General features: G+C 42.4%; 1 protein-coding gene across 15 annotated transcripts in view; it reads left to right on the top strand.

Annotated features, from left to right (window-relative positions):
- The window catches only part of Foxn3 (forkhead box N3), a 406,647-nt gene that overhangs the window by 201,665 nt on the left and 181,338 nt on the right, over positions 1–23,644 (top strand). The window lies entirely within an intron of this gene.

Raw genomic sequence — 23,644 nt, 5'->3', positions numbered from 1 at the left:
CTCAGGACCTTGTGATTATGAGGCAGGCGCAGCGCCACTGAGCTACAACCCCAGCCCTGCTGTTGATGTTTGAAGCACTTTAAAACAGGACCACTCCTTTACACACATTTTCTGCCATTCGATTGTTTAGCTTTAAACCCCATTTTCAGGAAAGCATCACAAATGGAGGGAAAAGGGTTGTTCTAAACTCTCAAACAGATATTCTGTAAATTCCCCTCTAGCCCCGCTTTCTGCCTGCTGGGATCTCTCTGGTTAAGGATTTCCTGTTCAGTAAAGCAAACCATTGGCTCTTCCATTGTCAGCCCCTCCTGAGCCACCTTGTTCCTTCCCCCAGAACCTCACATGTCCAAGTTTCTCACAGTTTTCTGTCTAGATCTCATGACTTGGGCCTCCCATTTCTCTAGGATCTGTTGGTGGACACCACTTGGTGGCCCAGGACTGTCCAGGGCCAATGCTCTGCCAGCACTGGGAAGCTGCTGTTGACAGCTGTGTGTCCTGCACTGTCTGGGGTCCATCGTGTGTCATCGTGTCTTCCCCAGTCTAAGGCTTCACTGTTGGCCCCCTAAGCACCTTACTCTGCCCACCCAGATCCCCAACACTGGGGCCCGAACCCAGGGCTTTTGCACTGAACTATATCCCAGCTCTTTTTGTTTCCTTTTTTAAAAAAATTTTGAGACAGAGTTTCCCTAAATCACTGAGTTACTCTTTGGAACTTGTAATCCTTCTGCCTCAGCCTCCAGAGTGCTGGGATGATAAGAGTGTGCCCCACACTCGGCCTTCTCTGGGCCCTCCCTATGCTGCTCTCCAGAGGGGCTTTTCCCCAGCTTTATTTATGCCTTTTCTTGTTGCCATCCATCTGCTGTAAATGCAGACTTCCTGGTAATTCTCCCCCTGAGCGGAGGACAGTGCCTTGCATGGTGGAGGGCTCTCCAAGTTCTGCCTGGTGAGTGTGGGGTGCCCTCATTCTCCTGGCCTTTTGGGTGTGCGCCTGGAACTGCATCCGTGCAGAGCCCTGGCTTCTGGACCTGTATGTTGCTTGTGGCAGCCCCATCCCTCCACCCCCGCATTACCAGGTCGCCTTCCCTGTCTTCATGTTCCATGCCCTGGTCTTTGATCCTTCTGCTCAGACATCGCACTGGTTTCTGCCAACCACAGAAGTGGGTTCCTGTCTCCTCCCTGACTTTCCAGCCCCTTCAGAGCCTGCTTTTATCCATTAGCTCTGTGGTTTCGTGCTGCTTCTCCACAGGTGCCTGCTCCTGCGTACAGGTGGATCCTACCCTGTGCTATAGAAGCTACCAGGCATGATCCCTTCTTCCTGCTGCCTTTCCCTGGGCCCCTCTCCTTTCTGTGTGCCCCAAGCCTGCTCTTTCCTAAGGGCTCCACTTTGAGCCCATCTCCTTCATCTAATCTGCTTCTGATCTTATTAATCTCTCTCCAGCCTTGGCATTTATAGTCTGTCAGGCAGTTTATAATATACTTTACAACAAAGTCTGCCACTAATGGAATAAGGAGCAGTGCAGATGATTTTTAGGAGCTTGGGGCTTGGAGTCACAGATATAAGTCTGAATCTTTATGTCACCACTTGCGAGCTGTGTGTTCTTTAGCAAGGTAATCGCTGTTAAGGAGCTCTGTGTCCTCATCTGTGACATGAGAATAATAATAGCTCATCTGTTTAAGGATTAAATGTGACAGTACAATTGCTGGACTATGGTACACTTGGTAAATGTCATACTGAAGTCATTTCCTTCGTCTTGGTGTTGTGGAGTGAATTGTATCTTTTTCAAATTTGTGTGCTGAGGCCCTAATCTTCAATGCAACTGTACCTGATGATGGAGTTTTTAGGATGAAGGGTAGTGGGGTATAAGGATGGGGATGGAACCCTAATCAGATTGGATTGGGGGCCTTATAAGAGGAGGGGGATCTGTTTCCTTATGAAAGGCGGAAGAGGCTTCTCCATTTCACACACCCTCCAGAGAAAGGCCACATGAGCACACAGCAAGAAGGTCACAGCAAGAAGGAACCAAATCTACCAAGCTACCATGATCTTGGACTTTGTAGACTCCATGACTGGGCGAAAAAAGGGTCCCTGTGTAAGCCAGCCGGTCTTTGACATTTTGTTATGGTAGCCTGAGCTGACTAATACAGTGCGCTTTACATTTTCCCTAGTTAGGTAACAGTTTGTCCAGCGGATTTTGACTGAGCACTTGTGATGTGTTGGGCACTATCTGTGATAACCACTTCAGGAGATTGGTCACCTGAAGTGCTGAGGTCCCTGGAGTCTAGCAGTGCCAGGACTAGGACCAGAACTTCATATCGTGGCCTTTGTGAAACGGCACCTCCTGAAGTTGTGCCGTGCATACTTCTGTGACTGGCCGTGTTGGGTGGGAGGCCACGGGTATCACCAGGGAGCAGGTGATACACTTCTTGACGTCAGAGGAAATGTCTTACCTTATATTTTATCGCCAGTGGCATTTAGCAAGCGTTACATCCACGGGAAACAATTAAAATACAATTTGTGGTTGTTTATTTCCCCCCAAACACTTAAATCTAAGAATGGGTAAAGAATGAAATTTTTCACCTGTGCTCCCCTGCTCTGCGGGTGCCAGCAGCGAGGGCTTTTGCACCTTGGGCCTGTCAGGGAACTTGCTGAGCTGTGCGAGGGAAGGAGGCTCTGATTTTCAGTTGCTGGGTGTTAAAACCTCCCAGTGAGTAAAGCTGGGTGTTCCCTGAAGGAAGCGTTCTACTCCTATTGGCTTTCTCCTGCGCTTTCTTCTCACTCTCACAGCTAAATTTAAGAGACCAGGGAAGACGTTTCTGCCCCCCAGCCCTACCCTAGCTTTGTCTTTCAGAGAAAAATTTCTTCCTTGTCTTGAGGTTCAGCTTTGCTAGTAATTAATTAGCCCCCTTTTTTCTCAGAAGTTGATTTGAGCTTTTGGGAAAAAAACCCCCCCAAAACAGAAAAAACAGCCACGAGCAATCTAAGTGAAGTACAAGATGTTGGAATTAAAGCTTTTAGACTTCCAGGCCCCTGTATGTAGACATTGACCAATATTCCTTATTAATGTGTTTATAAGGTTCAGCCTATTTCCTTATAATAAGGGTTATACATATATCACAAGACTTATATGTTCCAGTCAGACTGTTAAAAATTGAAAGACGATAAGACCTATAAGAGACAAGGAAAAGTAAATATTTGAACTTTTTTTTAAAATTTAATTTTATTGGTACATTTTAGGTACATAATATAATGACATTCATCATAGGAAATTTGCATCTTTACATAATCTCTCTTGGTTCTTATTTTTCACCCTTGCCCAGCTCTCCCTTCAACCCCTCCATCCCTCCCCATTTACAAAGACTTTGTTTCCTTTTTTTCATTGTCTCATATTAATCCCATTCCCTTCTTTCCTTTCCCCTACCCCTCCCACTTCCCCTTCCCCTTTGGCCCTTTTCTTCCTATTTCACATTATCTGTTATACCTTTTAGTCCTTATTTACACTTTCAGTTTCTCACACTAGAAAAACTCTTCGGTATTTACACGTGTGTCCTATTTATTTCACTTAAGAGTATGGCCTCAGTGTGCATCCATATAGCTATAAATATCTAATTTCTCATTTTTTATGGCTGAGCAGTATTCCACTTTAGAAAAAAACACGTTTTCTTTATCCAATCTCCAGTGGATAGGCATTTGGGCTATTTCCAAGTTTTAGCTATTACAAATTGTGCTGCTATGAACATAGGTGCACGTATATCATTGTAGTATGATTCTTTTAATTGTTTGGGGAAGATACCCAGCAGGGGAATAGCAGGGTCAAATGGGACTTCCAGTCCTAGTTCTTTGAGGTATCTCCATACTGATTTCCACAGTGCTTGCACCAGTCTACACTCCCACCAGCAGTGGAGCAGGGTTCCTCTTTCCCCACAGCCCTGCCAGCATTTGTTATTGGCTGATTGCTTGATAGCAGCCATTCTTTCTGGAGTGAGGTGGAATCTGGGGTTGTTTTCATCTGCATCTCTCTATGACCAGCGAGGTTGAACATTTTTTCATGTTTATTTGCTGTTTCTACTTCTTTGTCTGAGGAATGTCTGTTCATTTCAGATGTCCAGTTTTGGACTGGGTCTTTAAATTTGGGAGGTCTGATTTTTTTTTTTTAAGTTCTTTATAGATTCGAGATAGTAGACCTTTATCTGAGGAACAGCAGGTGAAAAGTTTTTCCCAAATTGTGGGTTGTCTATTCACTCCATTGGTGATTTCTCTTGCTGTGCAGAAGCTTTTTAGTAAGAGATCCCATTTGTTGATTGTTTGCGCTATTTCAGGTGCTACTGAGGTTTTGTTCATAAAATCTTTTCTTACACCAATGTCTTGAAGAGTTCTACCTAACCTCTGTTCCAGCCAGTTCAGTGTTTCTGTTTTAAATTTTAGATCTGTAATCCATTTCAATTTTAGTTTAGTGCATGGTGAGAGATATAGGTCTAGTTTTAATCTTTGGCAAGTTGAAACCCAATTTTCCCAGCACCGTTTATTAAAGAGGCTATCTTTCCTCCAGTGAGGGTGTTTGGCTCTTTTGTTGAAGATGAAGTGGCTGAGTATGTCTGGAGTTGTTTCTGCATCTTCTAATCTGTTCCACTGGTCCTCAGGTCTGTTTCTTTGCCAGTACCATGCTGTTTTTTTCACAGTAGCTTTGTAGTATAGTTTTGAGTTGGGGCTTGTGATACCCCCTGCCATGTCTCTGTTACCTAGAATTGCTTTTGCTATTCTGGGTCTCTTCTTGTTCCAAATGAATTTTTGGATTATTCTCTCAAGGTCTGTGAAGTATGCTGCTGGGATCACAATTGAAATTGCATTAAATCTATATAGCAGTTTTGGAAGTATGGCCATTTTCACTATATTAATCCTTCCTACCCAGGAGCAGGGGATGTCTGTCCATTTTCTGATATCATCTTCAATCTCTCTTTTCAGAGTGGTATAGTTTTCAGACAAGAGGTCTTTGATTTCTTTCGTTAGGTTGATTCCTAGGTATTTCAGTTTTTTGGATGCTATTGTGAAAGGAATTATTTGCCCTATTTCTCTCTCAGTGAGTCTGTCATTGGTGGAGAGGAAAGCTATTGATTTTTGTGTGTTGACCTTGTAACCAGCTTCTTTACTGAATTTGGTTATTAAGTGTAGAAGACTTTTGGTGGAGTTTTTGGGGTCTTCCATGTAGAGTATCATGTCATCTGCAAATAATGACAGTTTGACTTCTTCATTTCCTATCTTTATTTCTTTTATTTCTTTCTCTTGTCTAATTGCAATGGCTAATGTTTCCAAAACTATATTGAACGAGAGTGGTGATAGTGGACATCATTGTCTTGTTCCTGATTTTAGTGTGAAGGATTTCAGTTTTTGACCATTTAGTATGATATTGGCTGTTGGTTTTTCATAGATGGCTTTTATCAGATTGAGGTAGAGACCATCTATTCCAATTTTTTGTAGCGTTTTCATCATAAATGTGTGTTGGATTTTGTCAAATGCATTTTCTGCATCTATTGAGATGATCATATGATTTTTGTCCTTGGCTCTATTGATATAGTGTATTACATTGATTGATTTTCGTATATTGAACCATCCCTGCATCCCTGGGATGAATCCCACTTGATCAGGGTGTATGCACTTCTTGATGATCTTCTCCATTCTGTTTGCCAGTATCTTATTGTTTTTTGTTTTTTGTTTTTTAGTACCGGGGATCGAACTCGGATCCTTGTGCTTGCACAGCAGGCGGTGAAACTACTGAGCTAAATCCCTGGCCCTTGCCCCAGCATCTTCTTAAGGGTTTTTGCATCTATGTTCCTAATGAGATTGGCCTATAGTTCTCTTTTGCGGTTGGGTCTTTCTCTGTTTTGGGGATCAAGGTGATGCTTGGTTGCAGGAATGAATTTGGGACTATTGCTTCCCTTTCAGTTTCATTGAAGAGTTTAGTGGCGGTAGTTCCTCTCTAAATGTCTTATAGAATTCAGCAGTGAAGCCATCAGGACCCAGGCTTTTCTTAGTTGGTAAGTTTTTAATTATGTTTTCAATTTCATTGATTGATATTGGGTTGTTTAGAATTTTTAGGTCTTCTTCATTCAACTTTGGTAATTCATACGTATCTGGGAATCTGTCCATTTCTTTTGTGTTTTCCATCTTATTGGCATATAGGTTCTTGAAATAGGTATTGATGATCCTCTGGATTTCTGCTGGGTCCATTGTAATGTCATCCTTTTCATTCCTAATTGCATGGATTTGGGCCTTTTCTTTCCTTTTTCTGATTAGGTTGGCTAAGGGTTTGTCAATTTTGTTTATTCTTTGGAAGAGCCAACTCCTGGCTTCATGGATTTTTTTTTGGTATTGTTCTCTTAGTCTCCATTGCATTGATTTCTCCTCTGCTCTTTATAATTTCCTCCCTTGTATGAGCCTTGGTTTTGTCCTGCTGTTCTTCTTCTAGAAGTTTGAGGTTTTAGCATCAGGTTGTTTAATTGGCCTCGTTCTGTTTTCCTCATATGAGTATTCACTGCCATGAATTTCCCTCATAAGACTGCAGTTATTGTGTCCCATAGATTCCAATATGTTGTATTGTCATTGTCATTTAATTAAAGGAACTGTCTGATTTTTTCTTTAATTTCCTCTGTGACCCATTGGTTATTCAGAAGTGTGTTGTTCAATTTCCATGTGTTTATCAAATTCTTGCAGTTTCTTTTGCTATTGATCTCTGATTTCATCACACTATGGTCTGATAATATACAGGGGATAACTTCAGTTCTTCTGCGCTTACTTAAATATGTTCTATGAGCGAGTATGTGGTCTATTTTGGAGAATGACCCATGTGCAGCTGAGAAGAATGTGTATTCTGATTTTGTGGGGTGGAACACTCTGTAAACATCTGTTAAGTCCATTTTTTCAAGAGTTTGATTGAGTTCTAATATTTCATTGCTTATTTTTTGTCTAGTTGATCTATCTATTTGTGACAGTGGGGTATTGAGGTCCCTCACTACTATTGTATTAGTGCTTCTATGATTTTTCATGTCTGTTAGTGTTTGTTTTATATAGTTGGGTGCACTAGTGTTTGGTGCATATATATTTGATTGTTATCTTTTCTTCTTGGATTGTTCCCTTTACAAGGCTATAGTGTCCTTCTTTGTCTCTCTTAATCGGTGTTGGTTTGAAATCCACATGATCTGCAAAGAGGATAGCTACTCCTGCTTTTTTGGGTGTTCCTGTCACATGGAGTATTGTTTTCCACCCTTTAATTTTCAGTCTGTGAGTTTCTTTTTGAATTAAGTGTCTTTCTGGTATGGAACATATTGTTGGGTCTTGCTTCTCAACCCATTCTGCCAGTCTCCTTCTTTTGATTGGTGAATTGAAACCATTGACATTGATGGTTATAACTGATACATATTGACTTATCATTGTCATGACCTTTTTTTTGTTGGACTGTCTACCTTTGCATTTAATTTCTTGTTGTGCCTGATGGATTCATTCTGCTGGGCTTCCTGGGGTTGTGATCCTTGTTTTCTTTTCCTAGGATATTGTCTAAAATTTTTTGGAGTGCTGGTTTGATATTCATGAAGTTCCTAAGGTGCTCTTTGTTATGAAAGTATCTTATTTCTCCATCAGTTTTGAAAGGTAATTTTACAGGGTACATCAATCTGGGTTGGAGGCTGTTTTCCTTTAGGACTTGAAGTACATCACTCCACACTCTTCTTGCCTTGAGAGCTTGCGTTGAGAAGTCTACTGTGATTCAGATGTGCTTTTCTTTGTATGTGATTTGTTTCTTTTCTCTAACTCCTGGTAGAATTTTGTTTTTCTGTTGGGTTTCTGGAATCTTAACAATTATATGCCTATGAGTAGATTTTTTTTTGATCGAGGCTAGCTGGAGTCCTATATGCCTCACTTATCTGTGTGTCAAGTTCTTTCCCCCTGCTTGGAAAGTTTTCTACCATCACTTCTGTGAACAGTTTTTTTATGTCATCTGTACTCTCTCCTGTTTCTTTGTTGGCTCAGATCAGTGTTATGTTATTCTTTGCATCGTCTGGCAGCTGCTGTATTGTTTTCTTGTGGTCCCTTACAATTTTAAAGAAATTTTTTTTTTCCTGATCACTAATTGCAGTTTTATCTTCTATATATCTGAAATTCTGTCCTTGGACTGGCTCATTCTGCTGGGCAGACATTCAATGGAGTTTTTAATTCCTGGAAATCTGTTTGCATCTGTTTTATGGATTTCATTTGTTTCTTATGTTGGGATTCCATTATGTTCTTCAGTTCCTCTATTTTTTTTATCTGTGTCCTCTCTAGATTTATTAATCATCTCTTGCCCTATGGGTACAATCTCTGCTGTTGTCTGAGAAATTATTTCTGATTTCATTTTTTCCAGATCCTCTTTTGTTGCCAGTTCAGGGAGTTTAGGTTGTTGAGTATTGGGGTGTTCCATCTCGTTTCCCTTTGGGGTTGCTGTAGGTGATCTGGAAGTCTGGTTTTGAGACTTGTTTATGTGTCTTCTCATTTTGATGGGGAGAGAGGGGGTATTTTCCTGGCACCGGCACGGCTCACCTCCTCTGTGCTGGGAGTGGTGCTATGGTGGCCCCAATATTCTAACTTCTTAAACTAATTTATTTTTTGGAAATAAATGGATACTCAGTGGGTTATAAAATTCTGCTTCCCTGGTAAAAGCCCAGCTCAGGAAAGAGGACATCCTCAGGTTCCAGTTTCTAAAAGGAATTAACGGGCTGTTTCTCCATGGAACTTAAAGCTATACATATACTGTACAGCTGGTACATTACCTTGGTTATAATTTAGGAAGTGATAGTCATGACCATATTGTTCCCTTTCTCTTAATTTTTATTTTTGATTTTTTTGTTGCTGTCGTTTTTTGAGACAGGGTTTTGCTTTGTAGTTCAGGCTGGCCTGGTACTCCTGGCAATCTTCCTGCCTCGGTCTCTCAAGTGTTGGAATTACAGGCGTGTTCCATCACACCTGGCTCTCTCTGTCCCTTTAGACTTTGATAGCAGTCACGGCTTCCCAGGAGTTTTCTGTAATGCAACCACCCAGCTTGGGCTGGGTCCTTTTCAGTGGAACCATAGCCTGTGTTTATTTGTCTCTGTTCCTCCATATTTCTTCCTGATGTCTTTTCCAGCTAGACTAGGTGTTACTAGGACTCATTTCTGGTATGATGGTAGGTTTGGGGCTAATGGTTTTCCAGTTGGTAAAGTCAGGTTCTGTGTGTGAAAGATCTCAGCTGTTGTTTAGTGTCTTCCCACAGTCCATAGTGGGTCTGTAACTCAGGAAAGTGAAGCATCTCGTATCTCTGGCAAAGCGTGGTGTCAGGTTGGGACTAGGAGACCTAAAGTCCAGTCCCGAGTCTTCCACTAAGTAGAGGCACAGCAGTTTCTTCTTTTGCCTGGTGAGCTGGTTGAAGCAGACAGGTAGAATTCATTCTAGTCCTGTGTGCCATTCCTGGGGTGTGGGCATCCCTCAGCAGCCATTGCTGGTGGTTCTTGGAAGCCACCACCTTTCTGTTGGTGTTGGTGTTATAAAAGAAAAGTATTTAGCAACTGCAATCTGAGGCTCTTGTAGTTCTAATGGTCGTAGAAATTTCTCTAATTTTATTCAATCATTTCTGTAGTGGCCTGAAGAACTCCTCCCTGATCCCTAATTCACATTTACCTGGAGGCTCAGAATGTGACCTTATTTCAAAATAGGGTCTTTGCAGATATAAATAGTTAAGATGAGATCATATTGCAATGAACTGGGCCCTAAATCCAATGACTAGTGTCCTTCCAAGAAGAGGAACAGAAACAGACGCAGACACAGCTCAGAAAGATCACACGACCATAGAGGGGGAGGTGCTAGTGCCATGGTCACAACCAAGGAATGCCATGGATTGCTGGGAGCTACCAGGAGCTAGGAAGGGGTGCTAGTGCCCTCAGAGGGAGCATGGCCTTGTCAGCTCCTTGATTTCAGATTTCTAGCCCGTGAGAGGAAAAACTCCTGTTATTTTAAGCTCCCAAGTTTGTAGTTAGCTGTTATGGAAGCCCTAGGAAATTAACACAGTCGTGGAAAATTGTTATTCAAAAACCATCCGTTGCATTTACTCTCTCCCATGGCTGTTTGGAGAAGCCTGATGTGTTGAAAGACGTCTTTGCCATGTCATATGTCATGGAAAGAACCTGACATTTCTCTGTTTGTAAAGATTTAGACTTTGATGAAAAGCTTCTTCTTCCAGTTAATAGGTGAAAGCATATGAATCACTTTATATTTTTGTGGGACATATGTTTAGTTCAGGATCCCTAAGGTCTAACTCAAATTATTGAGAACCTGGCTTCTGCAGTGTAATTCACAGATGGTACTAACTCTAGCCAAAAAAGACAAAGAAAGGAAAAAGTGTAAAGCTACTCAAGTGTTCCAAGCAATAGGGTGTCAGCCAGGGGCTTCTGGACAGCCCATCCCCTGCTTTTTCTACTCTGGACTCAATAGGGCACTTTCCCTCCTGGCCATGAGCCTCCCCACTGTCCCTTATTTGTTTCTTGATCAAGGTGACCTCCAAGAGTCTGCCCATGTTCTCTTGGTCTCAAACCCCAGCCCTTCTGTTAGGTCTTTTGCATGGACTTCAGTGATCTGAACACGCTATAAAGTGGGTGATTACTGGTTCCCTTTTATGCACAGGGAAACAGATGCTCAGAGAGATAGTGAGGTAGCTTGTCACAGCAGGAAGCAGCAGAGCAGAATCTGAACTAAGATCCTTGGAGTCCAAAGCCCACTTGTCTCCTAGTCCACCTTAAAGGACACATGTGTCAGGACAGTGGCTTGAGCAGACGCTTATGGACATAGATGTGTTTGGAGAGGAACCTAGTGGAATGTAGAGCATGAGAGCTGGGGAAGGGGCTGGCATGAGACAAGGTCAGAAAGATGGGAACCTGCTGTGCTGTGATGGGCTTGACCTCCAGACCTGAGAGTTAGGATGCTTTCCGTCTACACTGCAGACTCATTGAAGGCTTGTATCATAGCAAGGAGCAGAAGTGGTGGGAGTGCTGACTGGGACATCAGAAAGTGGGGTACCTGAGAGTCCAGGTAGGGGCAGCGGTTCTGCCAGGATGATAAGGGCTGTTTGGACTGGCAGCAGCAGTAAGGGGCAGGCAACATCAGACCTGCTGTTATGGAGGTAGATGCCACAGGCTCTGATAGTTGTTGGGAGGTGGTAGGAGGGCAGATGAGGAAGAGAAGTGGGAGTCTGCTTCAAGGAGAGGGGAATGGGAGCACATTCATGGGAAAGAGCAGGAGGGGAGAATGGTAGGGGGGAAAGGGGATTTGCTTGGGGGTGCTGTTGGGGAAGGGTGGTGATCTGACCATGGTGAACTCAAGGCACCTAAGGGTCACCTAGAGAGAAAGACCAATAGACAAGAGGTATGTGGGCTGCAGAGGCACCAGGCAGAGCTGTGCCTGGCCTACATAGTGAGTTCAAGGCCAGCCTGAACTACCAAGCGAGACCTTGTCACAAGGCCCTTCCTGGACTCAAGCTGGGCTGCCGAACACATGCTTCATGTGTATGGACAGTGGTGAAGTTTGATGGAGATGGCTGTAATGGTCATGTCCTCAGATGTTGTTGGGAGTGCTTTTGAAATTAAAAGCAAATCTGTTGTCCATGTGATTGTAGTCCTACGAAGGTGGAAGCATAATCTTTCCATAAGTCATCTCAGGAATCCAGAGATAACAGCAGTTACCTATGTAGTGACTCTCTTAGAAAGGGTCTTTCCTTTTGTGCCTCTGGGTGTCTCATGGATGAGAATTGCAGCGGCAACTGTGAATGTGATCAGGGCCCTGCCCATGGTCCATGAGGTTGATGATTCCATCAGTGCCACTTTTTATAGGAACATCCATGTGACATCCTAGTGTGTAGCCTCAGCACAACTAGGGAGGATCAGGTGACCGCTTGCTCATGGAGTAGGACTCATAAAGGGAATAGTTCGAGTTACCCTCACACTGCGCAGAGCAGGAGGACAAGCTCGAGTCCACTGGGTAGCACTGTCACCACAGAGTTCCACCTGAATTTTGTCCTTAGGGAAGTTGGAAAGTTGGCTGCTTTTTGACTTGAACATGGTAAAGAGCTGAGGCTTGTGAGGCAGTTTTCAATCACTATAGCAAAACCTGAGCTAATCACTTTATAAAGAGGAAAGTTTCATCCTGCCTCACAGTTTTGGAGTTTTCAGTCCATGGTCAGTTAGCACTGTTGTTTTGGGACTGTAGTGAGGCAGCACATCATGGCTGGAGCAACCTTGAAAGGGGTCCACCATCTCGTAAAAATGACACTGGGGACCAAACCTTCAACACATGGGCTTTGGGGGACATTTCAGATCCAAACTATAGCAAGCTTGGTGTGCTAGGAAAATAGGGGCATAGCAGGGATAAGGCTGCAAAGAGAGGCCTTAGTCATCCGCAAAGGATAAAGTCAGTGATGTGGGAAAAGGTTCCATTCTGTATTTGAATTAAGCTTGTTGGGGGGATTCCCCTCTCTATGAAAACTCAGTAGTTTATCTAGAAGTTATTGTGCTCTGGAGCAGTTGTTCTTCACTATTGGGCCAGACCAACAGCCATGTGCTCTTTCTCCTTCCGGCTAAGGTTGGTTCCCTTGAATGTCAAGTGAGGAAAGCCAACTGGAAGCTCTCTAAGGCCCTTCCCAGCACTCATTTCGGAGAGTGTGGGACTCACTCACTGTTCCCATAACGAGGTCGTGATTCAAGTAATGTGAGAAGAGAAATCTGATGAGAGCTCACTTTCTTTGCCCTTCTTACTAGTTTTATTTGCATTTTTTCCTCATTCTAAAAAAATAGAGAAAGTATTAAAGAAATATTTAAAGTGTCCTCTCCTGGTGATAAGCATGAGAATATTTCTCTTATTTCAAGGAGAAATGACTATAATATAGTATTTAAGACATTTCAACTCAGCTGTAAAAAATCCGACGTCTGATCACACGCAGCAGACAGATTTGTGTACTTTAAGTGTCTCTCCCAGGATCCCACCGAGGCTGCGAGGGATGTCCCTAGGCATGTCTGGCTCTGAGAGAAGCAGTCCTGTGGGTGCATAGAAGAGAGAGCCTGCAACTCCGTCATGTCTGGGTATTCCCAGCTGAGGCTGCAGACGGAGAGTCATCCCGGGTAGCTCATTCCACTCCCACACCTTGCACGCATGCGCGACATCCTGGCGCTCCTGAATTTCTTCATCAGTGGGTGGGTAACATGCACAAGGGAGCAGCAGCTGTTCCTCTATCTGTATTTGGGGACCAGTCTTCCTCTTTCTCCTGGAGATCATTTCTGTTATATTAGTTAGCTAGGGCCATCGTAACAGTGTATCACAGGCTGATGATTTAAACCGCAGAATTTATTTACTCAAAATCCTGAAGGCTGAAGTCCGAGATCAAGGTGTCAGTAAGGCTGATTTCTTCCAGACCTCTCCCCTTGACTACTTTCTCATTGTGTCTGCACACGGCCTCCTCTCTGTGTCCAAATGGCCTCTTTTATTTATTTATTTATTCATTCAAATGGCCTCTTCTTACAAGGGCAAGATTGTACTGGACCAGGATCCACACTAATGGCCTCATTTTGACTTTGTTACTTCTGCAAGACTTTATTTCCAAATGCTACAGTCATGGTCTGAAATCCTGGGGGTTAGAACGGCAGTGCATGGAACGGGGTGCTGGTGTGGTGAGCACAGTCCATTCCATCACAGCAGTGAGGGTGCATAGTATAACAGGTGGGGCGTTGGTTCTGTCTAGGATGAGGCTTTTCAGACAGTTGTTCTGTTACTTGCACTTGTTTTCATTTCTCATTGTTTTTTATTATGAAAAAACACAGAAAATTTGCAAAAATGACGCTTTATCCTTAAAAATTCAGCATAAATCTCAAGAATAAAGACGTTCTTCTGTAAGACCATGATCCTACTCTTACACCCAAGAAAAGTTCAAATAATTCCATAAGGCATCTATCTAGTCTATATTCAGATTTCTAAAGATGTTCCCCAAAGTCTTTAATAATTTTTGATTTTTATTTTAAAACTGAGATCCATTGAAGGCATAGGCACTTTAAGTATTATCAGTTTGTAATTCCTCTCCATTCTTTTTAGCCTGGTATAAGCTTTCCATCCCCCTCATTACATTAATTAAAATATTTTTTTTCCTGAAGCTGGGTGTGCTGGTGTATGCCTGTAATCCCAGCACTCTGAGAGGCTGAGACACAATGATCACAAGTTTGAGCCCAGCCTGGGGATCTTAGCGACTTAGTGAGACCCTGTTTCAAAATGAAAAAAAAAAATGGGCCGGAGACGTAGCTTCCTGGCAAGAAGACCCTGGGTTCAGTCCCCAGTACTGCCAATCAGTACCTACCTACATACATACATACATAAAATGGGATTTCCCCACATCCTGAATTTAGGTCATGATATTCTTGTGATATTGTTTAGCTTGTCTCTGTGTCTTCTGAATGTCAGATCCAAATACTTGTTTAGGTCAAGCTTGTTTCAGTAGTTACCTGGGTGCTTTGTAAACTACCACATCCCACCAGCTTGTCCCCAGGTCCTGATCAGTGGCCTGAGGTGATGACATCAGTTCTCCCCCTGGATGATGCACTTTCCCCTTGGCACTTTGCACACAATCTGAGGAGGCTCTTACACCACGTGTGTACCCACTGGCTATTCTTGCCTGAATTATTTTGGTGGAGATTGTAAATGGTGACTTTTTATCATTAGCCGATAGTTCCTAAAAAGTAATCGTAATGATAAATTTTTCTTTCTTTTTCTTTTTCTTTTTTTCTGGTACTGGGGATCGAACTCAGGACCTGGTGCTTGCCAGGCAGGTGCGGCACCACTGAGCTAATCCCTGGCCCCAGTGATAAGTTTTTATAGAAGAAGGTTAGTGCAATAATTACCTCTAATGGAATCCAACAAATCCCTCTCAATGACTTTTACTACAGACTTACGGGGTTTTTTATTTAGTGTTTTAGGGTCACTTAGTCATTGTTCTGATGTCTAAATTATCCCACATTTGGTCCATGAGACCCTTTCAGGCTATCTTTTATGCCCTTTGAACACGTCCCCTTTATGTTCAAAAGCTCTATAAAAGAATTCTTTCACTTAGGATAATGTTGCCAATTTATATCCCTAGTTAGGGCGTTTGCCTTTAAAAATTTTTAAATTTATTTTTTTAAATCAACTTTATGGAGATGTAATTTGTACATAATAAAATGTACTCAGACCATTTTGATTATTATGTGTTCACCCATGTAAAAGCTACTATAGTCAAGATGCAGGACATTATCATCACAAAATATTTCCTGCAGCCTGTTTTTAGTCATTTGTCTCGATCTCCACCCAAGCCCTCAGGCAACCACACATGTAACTTCTGTATAGATTGGTTTTATCTTTTCTAGAATTTCATATTAACAAAATCATAGAACAATACACTTTTATGTGTAGCTTTGTTGTTTCAGTACATTGTTTTTGAGAATCAAAAATGTTGCTTGAGGGGGGTTGAGGCAGGGTCTCACTATGTAGTTTTGGTTGGTCTTGATCTCACTGTGTAGCTAGCCTTGAACTTGCAGCAGTGCTCTTGCCTCATGCCCCACCCCCATGCTGGGATCACAGCTGTATGAGACCACACCCGCAAAAGATGTTACTTTGTGAACCAGTAGTTAGTTCCTTTTATTGCTGAGTAGTATTCCATTATATGGACATACCATGATGGGTTTATCCAGGAACCTGTTGGTGGGTTGTAGATAATTTCCAGTTTTTGGATATTATGAATAAAGCTGATCTGAACATTCTTGTACGTCTTTGTGTGGATGTATGACTTCATTTTTCTTGAGGAAATGTTTAGGAGTGGGATTGGCAGGTCCCATTGTAAGTGTCTGTTTAACTTTATAAGAAACTGCCAAACTGTTTTCCAAAATGGTTGTACTAGTTTACATTTTTCCCAACAATTTGTAAGTGTTCCCATTGCTTTCCAATCTAACCAGCACTTATTAGTGTCAGTGCTTTTAATTTTAGCCATTCCAGTGAGCATGTAATCATATCTTGTTATTTTAATTTGTATTTCTTAACCTTTGACTTAATTTATTGTTGCAGTAGACATTTAGAAGTTCCAAAGTCAAAACTTAATGAAAAAGTAGATACAGTGAAATACCAGGCTTTCATTCCCCCCCCTCATTCCTGCTATGGAAAGTGTGGCTAAAATGATTTGCAGATCTCTTAAGAAGCTACTACTGAGCACACCAGCTGTTGGCCATGAGCAAAAATGGAAACAGCTCCTACTTTCATATTGTTTACATATTGGCTAAGGAGACAGACATGAACCAAATAGCCACATAAATAAAGGTGGAATCACAGCTTTGCAGTGTGCTGCATAGGAAGGCTCTAGCTAGAGAGAGCTGTTATATCAGATCTCGTCTTGCTTTCCCAAGAAAAAGGCATTCCTGCTTTCTTGCCTATGTGCTCCCTCCCTTAATACTTGCTGCTAAATACTTCCTCTAAAATGCTGTAACTCCAGGACCTGTCCCAACAGGCTGGACCCTGGGAAATTAAGCAACACCTCACCATAGGAACCTGGGTTTCACTGGAAGGCTGTGATAAGCCTGCATTCGATCCTTTGGATCCTTTGGCGGCAGAGAAAAGTCTCGCAGCCTTGTTCTTTACAGAGGCCTGATTGAAACACACTTTCAGCGTATTTTGTTTGTGTTTTTTTTTGGTACCGGGGATCGAACTTGGGTCCTTGTGCTTGCGCAGCAGGCATTGAAACCACTGAGCTAAATCCCCGGCCCAACTTTCAGCGTATTTTAAAAAGTATATTGGCAAATGTGACTTACATTTAATTTGTTAAAAGCCTTTCAAAATTTTGTTTGTGATATGGTGATATTGACACTGGACCTGAATAGTTTCCTTAGTGATTAAAGAATTTCAATTTGTGTTAGGCTACCCTCCAATTGTATCTTGTAGGTTCCTGGGAGATTTTTTTTTTTTTAAATCCGTGAGACAGCTTATAGTATTTAAATGAGAAACTTCAGTGTGGTTTTAATTTTCTGTGGGTTACCCTGACCTAGCACAAAATACCAGTGATCTTTGGGATGAGATCAATGATAAAGTTCTTATAAAGTTTGATTGAATGGTGTTCCTGTTATAATAGGTGAATTCATACCATGTAGTCAGTATCAACTTTATACAGTATTTCAGAGATGTCTTTTCACTCAGCCTTTGTCAAATTGGAAACCTCTCCTACACTGATGTCTTATTTGTAATTTTTATATGTGATTAGAGTGATTCTGAAACATAGCAATCATTGATGCGCTTAGAAAGGAATTCTACAGAGTATTTTTAGTAACAGCATACTTCTCTATTTCTGTAATCTAGTTTTCATGTTTCAAACTGTACTTCACTTTATAAGAAGATGAATTCCATTCCTTCAAGGTATGCAATAATATAGTAAATTATTACAGAGGCATTGGTGGCCTATATATATTTTTTTCTGTCTGTGACTTGGGGAAATTGTAAAGCAGTTATGGTGTACATATTGTGACATGTAGATTCTAAGTGTAACATTCTTGAGTAATCAGTTCTGTTTTTAACTTTGTCAGTCATGGTTCTAGCAAGAGACAGATGACACATCAAAGTGAAGTAACCGAGGAGAGTTTGATAAGGGGCTGGTTCACACCATTGGGCACAGGGCACTCTTGACTTGTGAGAAGATGTTACAGACAGTGTCAGGGAACTTTCTTCCCTCTGAGTCTGAAGGGGTAAAGGAGCCAGGTCATGGGATCTGGAGGGGAAGGTGGCTGAGCTTCAGTGCTCAGTAAGGGCCATGGCCATGGGTATCAGATGTAGCTAACATCCTCACAGGAGGAAGCTGGGGGATAAAGCCCCTCCCTCCTCTTTCTTGAGTGTCTTTGGTTGTACTGCTATGGCTGCCTTGATCTCCTGAATTCAATTCAAAACCTTTACCATTCATGGTCAGTTTGACTTTGAGGAAGAACCAGAAGTCATATGGTGCCAGATCTGGTGAAAAAGGTGGATGAAGATGCACCATAATGTTGTTATGTGCCTACATTTCCATTGAATGACACTTGGCAGCAGCACTCACTACATTTGTTATCATACTTTGTAAAGACATAGAAATGGCAAGATAGATGAGATAAGTGTGTTTGAACTGAGGGGGATTAATGGCAAAATGTTTTTCACTGTAATAATTTTTTAAAAATTTAAGCATTCACTGTATATTTTGCTTGCATTGGATACATTTCTTTCTGTTGTCTCATGTAAGGTTGATAACAGAGCCTTACACAAACCCTAAGTACTCATTTTGTACCTATGAGGACTTATGAGAAATGTCAGTCCTGTCATCTCTGTGGTGTGTGGGGCCACACAGGCCATGGAGACCCTGTTCCAAGAGTTCAGTGTGCTTTAGGGTTGTCTGTTTTGTCAAATAAATCCAGTGTAGGCAGTTCCAACATGGGGCTTGAGCTTTCTCTCATTCATTTTAGAACATGTCTATCAAATCAAAGCTCTTTCTCTGCTTATCCCCTTTAAAAATTTCTCTAGGATAACACACAAACAATTAAAGAACCTTCTTCCTGGCAAGTGAGTTCAGAAACTGTGGGCCCCATCTGCGGGGGAAGAGAATGTTATTGTTGGCACAGATATCTACCAGTTGTCCCACCATTTGGGATTTGGTTTATCTCAGCCCAGCCCTGTGTTCAGGTAAGGGGACATCAGCATCTGGCCCTGTAATGATCTTCTAGGTCAGGTGCTTGTACCCATATACACGCATCGGAAGGTATTTCCAGCAGGCTGGGTTTTCTCATGTTGGCAATCCAAGGGACCCAGGTTTGAATCCTGGCTCTTGCTGATCGTGCCCTTATGCTTTCAGTGTTTTTGTGGCTGTAAATGGCCTTAATAATCTTAGATTCCTTTATCAAGTTGTTGAGGACCACCTGAGATGTTTGATCACCCTTTGAAATTTGCTATACCAGTAAGAAGGTGATACTCTATCTGTAAATGCTCACATGACAGCAACACAAATGGAGAGTTGTTATAATGACAATAATAGCGACTTTTGACTTTGGTTTTTATCTGAAATGATGAAAGAAAATGTGGGTGTGCACATAGACCAGGATCTATTTGTGTGGCAGTCCCATTTCGGGTGTACATTACTTCATCCAGTGCAGTGGGCGATCTAGAAAGTCTTTATCAGAGATATATGGTATGGTTTTATTGCAGCTGGCCATATGTCTAACAGTGGTGTCCTCATGTGTACATTTTGGTGTTGAGGGTACAGGTTTTCGTGTCACACTGCTTTCATTAACCTTAGATAAGCTAGAGAACCTGTCTGGGCCCTAGTTTTCTTATCTATAGGGTCATACATAGCACTCCCCACCTTCTTGGTTTGCTGGGAGAATTAAGTGAAGTAATGCATGTCACATGCTTTTCAGGGTGCTTGGCACACGGTTTCTACTCAGTGTTAATGGAATTGCTGCTGGCACTTGATACTACGTTTATCACTGTTACTAAAAATGTTTGTATAGACCCTGAGTTGTAAGATGAACTCTTTAGGTCAGGTCACTCAGCAGTGTCCTAAGAGAGTGTCCCCCACACCTCACCCCCACTTCTTGTGGTACTGGGGGTTGAACCCAGGTCTCTGTGCTCATTGATTGCTCCCAAATGAAGCTTTACCCCTAGCCCTAAACATTTCTTACATAAAATCTCCATAGATAATCAAGAACTGCCTGTTTTGGGGGAAACTTTGGTAATTAAAGTATGATCCTAGAATGTGGCTGGTAGGTGCCTGTGTACATTCCTGAACAAGTTCCTTGACTTCCCTGTCCCCGTTCTCCCTAGGGAGATAGGTCTGGGAACCCCGGGAGACCTTCCCAAGGTGTGGAATGGAATGGTGGGGAAATTCTGCCCAGTGTATGGAAGATAGGGATTTTGTCCCCTGGGCTTGGAATCAGCCAACTCTTAACCCTAGGTGGAGCTTCTCTCTGACAGCCTCCTGTTGGCCAGCATGCCAGCCTGCATGGTTGTCAATGTCAATGAGACGAACCTGAGAGATCTGTCCTGTGTGTTCTGTGCCTCAGGTTGCTCTGCGTCATCAGGTGAGCCGAGAAGGGTGCAGAAACAGATTTACCATCCTCCTGTGCCTGCAGCCTGGCGAAGTCCCCCTAGCAGGTCCCATTCAGGTTTCACCCAGGCTCAGTGCTCAGATATGCACGTGCTGTGGTGGGCCCTACCCTCTGTGACCTCATAGGAACAAGATGTGATGGTGGGGCTGAGGACTGAGGCCATATGGCTTTGAAATACTCTGAAAAGGCTTCCAGGAGGTTAAGCCTGGGCCACTGAGGGGGCAGGTTTGGGAGGGAGCAGCCTGGACAGCCTCTGGTTCTAGAAGATCAGGCCTTTGCCTCGTTATTTATGCTGGTTGTGGTACCCCAGGGGCCAGGCCAGCCTGTATTTTTGGGTAGACTCTGCTCCCTTCATTTTTTCCTTAGCCTTCTTACTCATAAATCACAAGATTTATTTGTTCTCCGTCCCTAACCACTTTTTCCTTCTCTCCCCTCTTCCTGTGTACCTGGCCCTACATAAGTCCTGTGTTTCCTTGGAGTTCTGGGTTATAGTTTGCCCTGAGGGACCCCTTGTTCTTCCTCCACATACTTCCCTCCACCTTCCAAAACATGCTAGGGCACAGCCATCTGACCCCCGTAGCACTTTCTCCATGTCTTCACCACCACTTACCAGAATGTAAAGAATCACTTGCAGCCAGGTGTGGTCCCAGCACTCTGGGAAGCTGAGGCAGGGAGATCCCAAGTTCCAGCCCAGTCCCGGCAACTTGTCTGACTTAGTGAGACCCTGTCTGAAAAGGAAACAGTAAAAAGAGCTAGGAACATAGCTCGGACAGACCCCATTCAGCTTCTGCTTGGGTCTGGGTGGTTTCAGATGTCTCTGTAGCATGGTGCCACAGTGTCGTGGGTGCCATCTGTGTACAAACACCACGTGTTGAAGAGTGTCCTTTGTTGTTGGAATACTTGTGCTAGAATTTAGAGGCATTAGAAAGGCAGTTTCTCCTTAAAAATTAGATCAGGAAGTATCCAAATGCTGTGATGGCTAAAAGCTGGGTCTGAAACCCAGGACCTTGGGAAGGGGCCTGTAGACCAACAGGGAAGGTATCAGGTTTTCTGTAGCCAGTGGCTACTCCTTAAAAACCAGATAACGCAGTGTCCAAGTTGGGGGTGTCATTTAGCGTGCTTGCCTAGCATACGTGAGGCCCTGGGTTCAATCTCTGGTGCGAAACAAAACAGAACAAAATAACACAACACAGCACCCCCGATTTTCTTGTTTTACGGAGAAAGCATGGGTCCTGTTTTTTTTATTTTTTATTTTAAAACAAAAGACTAATTGAAGAGCTCACCTGCCTGTGTACATATCCTATAACTGTAACTTTTACCCAGCCAGGTACTTCAGCAACTTTCAGTTATGGAATTAAGGCGATCAAATTATATGTGCCAATTAGATAAGATCATATTGGAACATTTAAATATAGATGAGTAACTGGACAACCTGAAGATAAAGTGGCACTAGGTGGCCACTTGTAACCTAAGCAAGGGTATTTGTGTATGTCAGACCCGGTCTGTGTTTATACCCTCTGTAAAACATTATTGCTCCTGTTATCATGTACAGCATTTGAATCACTTTAAAGAAGGTGGAGGTACAGGAAAGAGAGCAAGTTCAGTCCAGAGCCAGCACTGGCCGCCACTTCCTCCCCTTCCACTTCATGTATTTATGAAGTTCTTTAGTGGCTTTTAAACTTTTAAATTAATGAAGTTTTCATTTATATAAGGATAATGAATGGTGAATTTTTCTTCCACTTACATTAACTAGCTTCAAGTCGACTTGCCTTTTAAACTTTTTTTTTTAAAAAGGCATGATAAAGGCTGGTTAGTATGCATCTTTGATTCTACCATTTGGTCTCTTTGTAATTTGCTCATGCAATTTTAAGTTTGTGCGTGTGTGCAAAGAATTGTTATTTAGAGAATGAGGAATGATATATCCACATTCCAGACCACTTTATCACCTCATTGTATATTTCTGTTGCATGGCAGGTGACAAAACCTTTCAAATGTGGGTGTCCTACTTTCTGTAATGTTCTTAGCAGGTAGGTACATGGTCATGGTGAGTTAATTTATCCACCCATGGTGCCTGAATGTGTGTATGTGAGTAGAAGGTTAGTGCTGCCACAGAGTATCTTGAACTCATTTGAGTCGTTTGGTTTAAAGGTGGTGTGGCCAGGTTGGTATTAGAAATATGGAAGATGACCAGCTTATTGAACTTCCTGTGTGTTTTGTGGTTTGTGAACATTTGAATTGTTTTCCTTTTTTGAAAAATCTAAAATACAGAGCTTTGCAATCTATAGACACCATCGTTAATAAAATTTTCAGCAAGAAAGATACTGAAAGGTGCAACATCAAAAATTCAGGAATAAGACAGAGAGGCGTAACATACCACTTTAAGTACTATTTGGCATTTTTCTCAAAGTTCTGTCAATGAAATACAATAATAGAAACAACAGGTTAAAACACTAAAAAGAAAAGAAAAAAGCAATCTGAATTTTTAAAACTTTTGTGTCTGTACTCTTTTTTGTCTGCCTAGGTCATGCTCTGTGGTTTCTGGTTGCAGAGTACTTAACATCCCGCTCCCCTTTCTGGCTAAAGATTTCCCTGGGAAAGTGTAGCAAAGCTACTTTGGGAGAATCTTATGATTTAGTTGATAAAAACAGTCATTTTATTTTATTTTATTATTTTTAAAAGCAATCATTTTAAAGAAGCCAGTTCTTTGGCCTTCTGACTTGGAGAATGAGGGTGTGTGTGTATGTGTTTCCTTTTCTTTATTAGAACTTGCATTGTAGAGTTTGACAGTATTTATGAGTAAATATGTTTTGGGGATCATGTTATTATTGATTGCTGTTAGTGCACAAGCTCTGAACTGTTCTTGGCAATCGGGAAAGAACAGTCTAGAGAGTTCAAAAGTATCTCTTTCCAACCCAGACAAACACGTACCCATCTGCCAGCCTTGGTGAGATGTGCTGGCCAGGGCCTGAGCCTGTGAAGTGACATTGACAGCTGGCAGAGCAGGAGGAAGAAACAGCTGGATTTTAGGGTAAAGGGGCACAGGTCCCTGAGAGAGCCCTCGTTGATTCTGATCAACTGGTCTCTGGCGATTCCCACCCCCACATTTCCCCCACAACAGATTTCTCCCAGGGATTAATTTGGTTTTAGCCAAATCTTGGGATTATTTTGGTTTTATTTAGGTGTTAATGCAAGAAGATTATTGATTCTTCCTGCGTAGATTAAAACACACACACACACACACACACATATGCACCCACACACGCACATACACACGTGCGCACGCACTGCCCAGCTTCACTGTAAATGAAGCATTTCTAAGCCATATTCTGTGTGCCTTCCCTCCTTGCATGCATGCCCACAGCACTGTGTGAGCATGTGAGCAGAGTGCCTTCTGAGGTTTCTGAGCCCTGAAAGAGCTAGGGAACGGTCACCTTGTCACAGAGCTGTGTATCTGAGTATCACACAAGTGACCTGTTCATTG

Source organism: Heterocephalus glaber, unplaced genomic scaffold, assembly GCF_053883595.1.
Source record: "Heterocephalus glaber isolate CG9 unplaced genomic scaffold, H.glaber_assembly_v1.0 deba00001608, whole genome shotgun sequence".
In the NCBI taxonomy this organism is placed as follows: domain Eukaryota; kingdom Metazoa; phylum Chordata; class Mammalia; order Rodentia; family Bathyergidae; genus Heterocephalus; species Heterocephalus glaber.
Note: the sequence above shows the minus strand (reverse complement) of the source record. Positions and strands in the feature narration are given on the sequence as shown.